The following is an 8,151-nucleotide window of genomic DNA, read 5'->3' as shown; positions in this document are numbered from 1 at the left end:
TTTGCATAAAACTGAAAGAAAACCAAAACACTTTAGAAGTCTGTGTGTGTATATATACACTGAGTGGCTAGATTATTATGACTGCCTGACGTTTGTAGGCAAATTAGCCGTACTGCATCGTCTGGGATATGGACACCCAAGGCCTGTTTGAACACCTTTGCTGTCTGCAGTTACCAGGATAAAACGTCTCCAATTCGCACAGGAACACAAGGATTGGACAGTCCAGCATTGGAAAAGAGTCATTTGGTCCAATGAATGATGTTTCCACTTGCATCATGCAGATGGCAGAGTGAGAATTTGGCGGAAACAGCATGAAAGCATGCACCCCACATGCATGAGTACAACCCTTCAAGCTGGTGGGGCAGTGTTATGGTTTGGAGCATGTTTTCCTGGCATGATTTGGGCCCTTTAATTCCTGTGGAACAACGTCTGAATAGCACAACATACCTAAGTATCGTTGCTGATCAAGTTCATTCTATCATGTTGATGGCGTATCCCAATGGAGATGGCTTCTTCCAACAAGACAATGCGCCATGCCACGGTGCTCGTATTGTGCAGGAGTGGTTTCAAGAACATGAGGGAGACTTTACCTTGCTTAGGTGGCCCCCACAATCACCAGATCTCAATCCAATTGAGCATTTGTGGGACGAAGTTAAAAGAGCCATCAGGCAGCTGGTTCCACAACCATCAAATCTCACAGAACTGGACAGTGCTATTCATCAGTCATGGTGTCAGATTCCTCGCATTACCTTTCAACATCTCGTGGAGTCAATGCCAAGAAAAACTGCCGCAGTATTGAAGGCAAAAGGCGGCCAAACAAAGTACTGATGGTGATGGGGTGGTCATAATAATCTGGCCACTTATTGTATATATGTGTGTGTGTGTGTGTGTGTGTGTGTGTGTGTGTGTGTGTATGTATGCACACTAGTGGCCCAGTGCACGAATTCGTGCACATGGAAAGGAAATTAACTAGAAGAAATATTTTGATGTCGCTATTCGCCCTTTCTCTATAATAGAAGTGTCAACCAAATTCATGATCGATAATGACAGATAGAAACCCATGCGTGCAATTGGCGCCAGGGAGAGCTGTATATGTATTGCATGCATGAGTCAACTTAGCCTTTTATATATATAGAATAAACTTGCTTAATTAGACCTGCTTTCTGATTTAGCTAAACTTTTTCCAGCCCAGTGAAGCACCCCAACATCTCTTTCAGGTAATTGTCAGCAACACAGCAGTAAATATCAACATGAAGCAGATTATTATTGTAGATCACGCTGGGAGAATAAAGGGTAAAATATTTAACTGCAGTAGTGTTTGACTATATTCTGCACAGTGAGAAAACCTGAAGTCATTTTCAAGGTCCACCATTTCTTACTTCTTTTCAGTTGGGTCACGTTTCTAAGCTTTCTAAATCTCTGTTTTCCAGCTAATGAAAATAGGATTCCATCGAGTCTCCTATCTATCTACTCCAGGATTTCTGTGAGGATCAAATGAGATGAGGCATGGGAAAACACTTCACAGACATTTGGTTAAGGTAAAATGTTTCCACCTGGCTATAAAGCAAGTTGTGTTCCTGGGCTGAAGAAACTGCAAGGAGGCTAGTCTCGAGGGAGAGGAAGCTGGGCATTGCTATATGACATAATTACCTGGTGCCCATCACCACCGTTTCCGGGCTGGGCTGGGCTGTGGGCCACATTTTGCACCATGGGGTCTTGGCAGCATTGGCTGCGTTTTGGTGGGGTGTTGCTCTGGGGTGGTGGTGGGGCCTGTGTCCCACTTGTGGGAAGCTGAGTGTTGCTTTGTGGGCGCCCTGTCCGCAGTGCTGTTTCTCTGTAAATGGCCAGTGCGCCTCACAGCAGCTCCTGCACTGAGCGTCTGCCCCCTGGTAGTCAGTGCGTGTCATAGTGACCGGTCAGACGGTGGGACACTTAGCATATTAGCCTTTTATATAGATACTAATTCTTGTAACCTATAGCCTCCGGATCACAAGGAACAGAGCAGAGAAGTAGAAAAAATGTTTTATTTGGATTCACATTTAAATAGGTTGTGTATGTACCCTATTCGTTTCACTGACAAGAGGCAAAAGACTGGTCATATAGTCACAGGCTCTTCTTGAATTATTTATTTTTCTTGGAATATTCAATGCCAAAAATAAATTTCCCAGAATGTAAATGTTGACTGTGAAGCATGTATAATGTTGTATTTTTTACTTAATCTGTAGAATATATTTGTCACTGGAAATGGAATTCAGTGTAAATACACTCGATTTAGCACATCTATTACTGTATGAATCAGGGAGGCTGTTCTATTAGTTAGGAAATGCCTCGACCCCATGGGGTCTAGTTTTTCTCTTGTGCCAGGTAACAATGGTGGCTGTGGAATTTGAACACTAGGGGAAGTCAAATCTCTTTGACACTAACTCATATGTCCACTCCTTCACTAATTTACTCACTAAATGGAATGTTTATCATAGACCTACTTGCTAGGCACTATTATGAGCAAGTACAAACCCATCCCTGCTATCTTGGAGATTACTGTCTAGTAGAGAGATAGAATTAGGTAAATAATCACACTTGAATTGTAATTGCAAACAAGTGAATACTGAAGGAAAGACAGAGGGGTGCACTCTATTGTCTAGCTTTCCTTCTGGTGAGTAGTGCAGGATGTGTCCAATGCCGATGAGCAGATGTGCTCGGCCTTCAGATCCTTACCATAATACATCATGGCACCTGGGAAGGAAGCTGGGTGGTTTTTTCCACCTCTGCTGAGAGCCCCTGGAAGCAGATTAGGGACTTCTCTCAGGAATTTTTCCTTTGCTTTTCCTCAGGTTGTTTTGTTCACTCACTCTAGGTGAGAATTTTCAGGATTTTGTGGAGTCCTTGGCCAATAGGACCATCTGAGAGAGGCGAGGACAGAGGCATTGAGAGTGTGGACAGATGGGCCTGTAGCGTAACCTCACAGGCTTCACAAAATTCCAACCCCCATACCCCACTCCCACAACCTACCTATGCTGTTCTGGAAATTTACGCAGTGCAACAGACCTCTGGTGCTTCAACTTTCTTGGCTCAAGTCTACTAGGGGAATTTACCACTTATGAAGTCTTGGTGGATCAGAACACAGGCAGTAGATCCGACTGGCCTAGTTCACAACTCTACTCCCCACTTCTAGCTGGGAAAGCTTGAGCTTGTGTTTTAACCTCCCCATGCCTCATTTTCTTCATCTGTAAAATGGGGATAAGAATAGTATGTACTTCCCAAGGTCAATGTAAAGTAAGTTAAATTAAATGAGGTAGTGCACATCATGCTTAAAGGTCTTAGAGTCAAGTCTGTCTCATCTGCCCATTAACTCATATATCTCATATTCTCTTGGTTCATTTTATGACAGCATGGTTTGTCTTTCTGTAAATATGCTTGTGCTAATAGACCACCCCTAGAACACAGAGCCCCTAGGGTTTTCATGGACTACTCTGTTCACAGGTATATAGAATAAATGTCACTGGAAGATTAACAGTGAGTCCTTGTGTCCCAGGACATTGGGGTGGGGTTAGAAGGGACTTTGTTGTGATGATATTGAGTTTGTTGTGAGCCCCAACAGCTAATAGCACCTCAAATTAAGATTCTGCCAACAAAGTGGATCAGAATAGGACTGCCCTGCTTGGCAATTTCTGTTGTATGTTTAAAGAAGTAGCTCAGGGAACTGCAGAATGGTCACCCTAAAGTTCCTCCCAGTCCTCAGGGAGCCCAGCCTCTATGACATAAGTAAATTCCCACTTATGTCCGTATAGCTTTGTACAACTCTGGCAGTCAGAATAATGATCCCCCCCCCCACCCACCCCCCCCCCCCGCCCCAAAGATGTCCATGTCCTAGCCTCTGAAACCTGTGAATATATCACCTTACATGGTGACAGGAACTTTTCAGATGTCTTTATGTTAAGGACCTTGAGATGGTTGGTGGTAATCTTGGATTTTCCAGGTAGGCCCAATGTCCTTATAAGAGGGAGGTAGGAGTCAGAGGAGATGTGATGATGGAAGCAAGTTGGGGGGCGGGGGGATATCCATTTATGTGGAGAGACAGAAATTAAAAGATGTTACTACACTGCTGGAGGATGGGGCCATAAACCAAGGAAGGCAGGAGGCCTATAGAAGCTGGAAAAAGCAAGAAAACAGATTTTCCCCTACAGCCTTCAGAATGAACACAGCCTTGCTGATCCATTTTTTTACTTCCCTCCCTCCAGAAAATTTAATAAATATATCTCTTCCTTTTCTAATTTTATCATGTTTTACTTTTCACCCTTTAATAACTAAATGTTTAGTCCAATTAAAATTGATTTTGAAGTATGGGATCACAGGTAATTATAATAGATTCCCTCTCTCTAAGCTATCTCAACACCAAGTAACACCCTTGAAACATTCCATCTGCTTAAAATACTATCCCAGACTCTTCTCTGCATCTTCACCCACTCCCTTTCCTTCTCTGTCACCTATTTAATCAACTCCTATTCGTCCCAAAGGTTTTAGTTAAAAATCTCACTTTCCCTCCACATTCTGGGTAGAGAGATGGTAGAACATGACAACTAGGAGCACAGACGACTTAGGTCCAAATCTTGGCTCTACCATTTACTAAACTGTGTGACCTTGGGCAGGTTACCTAAGCATTCTGCGCCCCATTTTCCTCCTTTGTAAAACAGAAATAGTAATGGGACCTATGTCAAAGGATCACTGTGACTAGTGCTGAGTTAACATACGTAAACCACTGCCTTCCATGTACTGCTCAATAAGCAGTAGTTTGTCAACCTCTTGCACACTCTTGTAAGACTGTTTTGAAATTACTTTTCCAATGGAAGGCCATGTAATGGGATGTGAGGAGAATTTCTAGATTACCTCTTAATCTGTGACAGCTGAGGATAAAGGAGTGCTAAATATGTTATAAACCTGGGGTTCATGAACTTGGATGGGAAAAATCTACTTCCTTATTTTCATTTACCTATAACTGAAATGAAGCCTTTCTTTTAATTATGAATGTAGGCAGCAAACAAGAGCATTAGTGGAGCCTGGTACATTGTCTCCCATAGGAAGCACAGATATTTCATACCACATTACAGTCATCGGATGTCTTGAGTTATAGTTTGCGCTCATCATTACTTAGGAATTATGGAAATTTTAGACTTGCCACTAGATCTTATTATTTAATCCATTAGCAAAGGAGCACACACAGTGTTATATCACACATTTGTCTTTTTAATATTTTGATGACTGTATTTCATTATAATTGGTTTTCTTTGTAAGTCTACTTATCATATTTTATGCACTTACAAGTATTTTTTTCTGAGCAGGCCCATAGGCTTCTCCAGATGCTCAGAGGAGTTCACAATGTTAAAAAACAATTCTGCTCTAAAGAAAGTAGTCAACAACTGGGATACGAAGCTCTTCTCAGGGTATGCTAAAAGGTGAGAGGACTTTATATAACCTCCCAACGTTCTAAGAGGTAGGTATCATTACTATACTCATTTTATAGATGAGAAGAGTGAGACTCAGAATGGTGGGCAGGTTACCCAAGGTCACAGAGCAGTATACTAGTGGTGGAATCCATGCTTTTTTTTTTTTTTTAAATATGTTTTATTGATTTTTTACAGAGAGGAAGGGAGAGAGATAGAGAGTTAGAAACATCGATGAGAGAGAAACATCAATCAGCTGCCTCCTGCACATCTCCTACTGGGGATATGCCCGCAACCCAGGTACATGCCCTTGACCGGAATTGAACCAGGGACCTTTCAGTCCGCAGGCCAACGCTCTATCCACTGAGCCAAACCGGTTTCGGCGGAATCCATGCTTTTTAATGACTTCAATGTCCTGCTTCTCATATAAATCCTCGTAGTCCCTCTACTATTTCACAAAGTAAATATCCATATCCCATTTCTCCATTTCACAGATGAGGAAACCGAGACTCAAAGAGGATGTTACTTATTTTTCACTGTTAAGCAACATAGTCGGGATTCAAACCCATGTCTGTCAGGCTCCAAAGCCCCTGTGTCCTATTGTGCCCTGTGAAGTTAATTAAAGGTGCCTTGGGAATATAGCCTGGAAGAGCTGATGATCGATCAAATATGTGACTCAGGCAGACCTTTCCATGCCACCTACCAGGATTAGATGGTTTGGAAAGAAATGACTACTTTTGCTGCTTTTGCTGTGGGGTTATAGAGCGATACAGGGAGCATCTTCATGGATGTGAAATACACACCGGCATTTGGAAAACTCCATTCGTCATTGTCCAGCAGAGAGTTAAAGGTAGGAAGCAGGAGATGAAAGAATACAGAAGTAGGAAGTTCTGTATGGGCTCATGCTGAAACGGAAAGAACCATTATTGGAAACCATTAATGATGAACTTGGTAAGGATCAAAGTAGTCTTGTGATCTGTAAGTCTCATGAAATGAAAATGAGGTAATGTTATGTTTTATAACTACTGTGGATCCGAGAAGCTGGAAATTATCTCAGCATGAATACCATAAAGGAACAGGGAACAATGGAAGCCGCCAAGAAAAGAATCTTTATTCAGCTTCATTTATACCAGATATTCATCTTATGTTTCAACACAGGAATCACAAAAGCGTTTGTTTTACCTTGTTGGGTGTGTAAAAATACGAAGGTTATCACAATCCCCATGCTTCCTTCCACAGAGCCCAGGAAGGAAAAGAGAGTGCTATGAAGTGGGGGCTAAAGAGCTGGGGCTAAAAGAGGTGACAGGAGGAAAGAGAGAATAGGGGGAGAAGAAAAGAACTAAGAGATTCTTCGCACCCTCGTTCAACCTCCATCCTCTAGACCTGAGCTGTCTAATATGGCAGCCACTAGCTCTACATGACTATTTACATTTATTACGAGTAAATAAAATAAAAAAATCTACTTTCTCCTATTGCACTAACCACATTTCAAGTGTTTAATGGGCACATGAAGTTAGTGGCTACCATTTTGCATGGTCATCATCACAGAAAATTCTATTGGGCAGCACTGAGAACCATCCAATTCCACTTTAAGTCCCAGAGGGTTCAGAGTGCATGTCGTGTGTGTTTCCTTCCACATCCTGCTTGGATTAGGGCTCGGGATCTGAAAAGAGGAGCCGCACACAAATGAGAGAAAAATGACACGAGGTAATTTTGAAATATTGGGGGACCAGGCCGGCAAGTCCAGAAGGACTTCCACCGATGCTTAGGCCGCTCCAATCTTTTATTGATCTGGAGTAGCCCTTAGGGTAAGGAGGTTTCAATGACACACAGATTAGCTCATCAGCAGACAATTTCCAGAAATAGGCAGAATATCTAATCAACAATAATCAACAAAGATTTACATAAGTATCTAAGGAATTAAGTGAACTAAGGTGGGGATGATGCTTCAGCTACCATTACCTAAATTAACTGGGTGGTTCCTAGATTAACTGGGTGGTGCACAGCCCTGACCTTTGTTAGGGCTTCAAAGGTTACTAGCTTTTAGGGGTCTCTGTCTATACTCAGCTAGTGAAGACAATAAATGGACTCCGGCAAGTGCAGGACAAATGGAAGCCTATGGCTGTAATATCCTTGGCCCCTGGAAATACAGAAGAGTAGAGTCTTCTGAAATGGGACATAAGAGTCCCAGGTTCTCATATAACCTTATATGAGCTACTTGTGCTCCCTAGGACTCAGTCTAATATGAATGCTTGATACCACCTTTTACTGGATATGAGAAAATTGCATGATTAATTTTATCTCTATATAATAACAATGTGAGTTATTAGGCCCATGCTACAGAGGAGGAACTAGAGATTAAAGAACATATGTGCTGGCCTAGCTGGTTTGGCTCAGTGGATAGAGCATTGGTCTATGGACTGAAGGGGCTTGGGTTTGATTCTGGTCAAGGGCACATGCCCGGGTTGCAGGCTTGATCCCTAGCGGGGGGCATGCAGGAGGCAGCTGATCAATGATTCTCTCTTATCATTGATATCTCCCTCTCTCTCTCTCTCTCTCTCTCTCTCTCTCTCTCTCTCTCTCCCCCTTCCTCTGTGAAATAAACAAACAGACACACACACACACACACACACACACACACACACACACAGAAAATGTGGATTGGAGAGCCTGGAGGTACAATTAGACATCTGAGCTGATTTTCAACATGGAT

This window comes from Myotis nattereri (assembly GCF_964212035.1).
Source record: "Myotis nattereri genome assembly, chromosome: 8".
In the NCBI taxonomy this organism is placed as follows: Eukaryota; Metazoa; Chordata; class Mammalia; order Chiroptera; family Vespertilionidae; genus Myotis; species Myotis nattereri.
The sequence above is the reverse complement of the archived record's forward strand: the minus strand, read 5'-3'. Positions refer to the sequence as shown.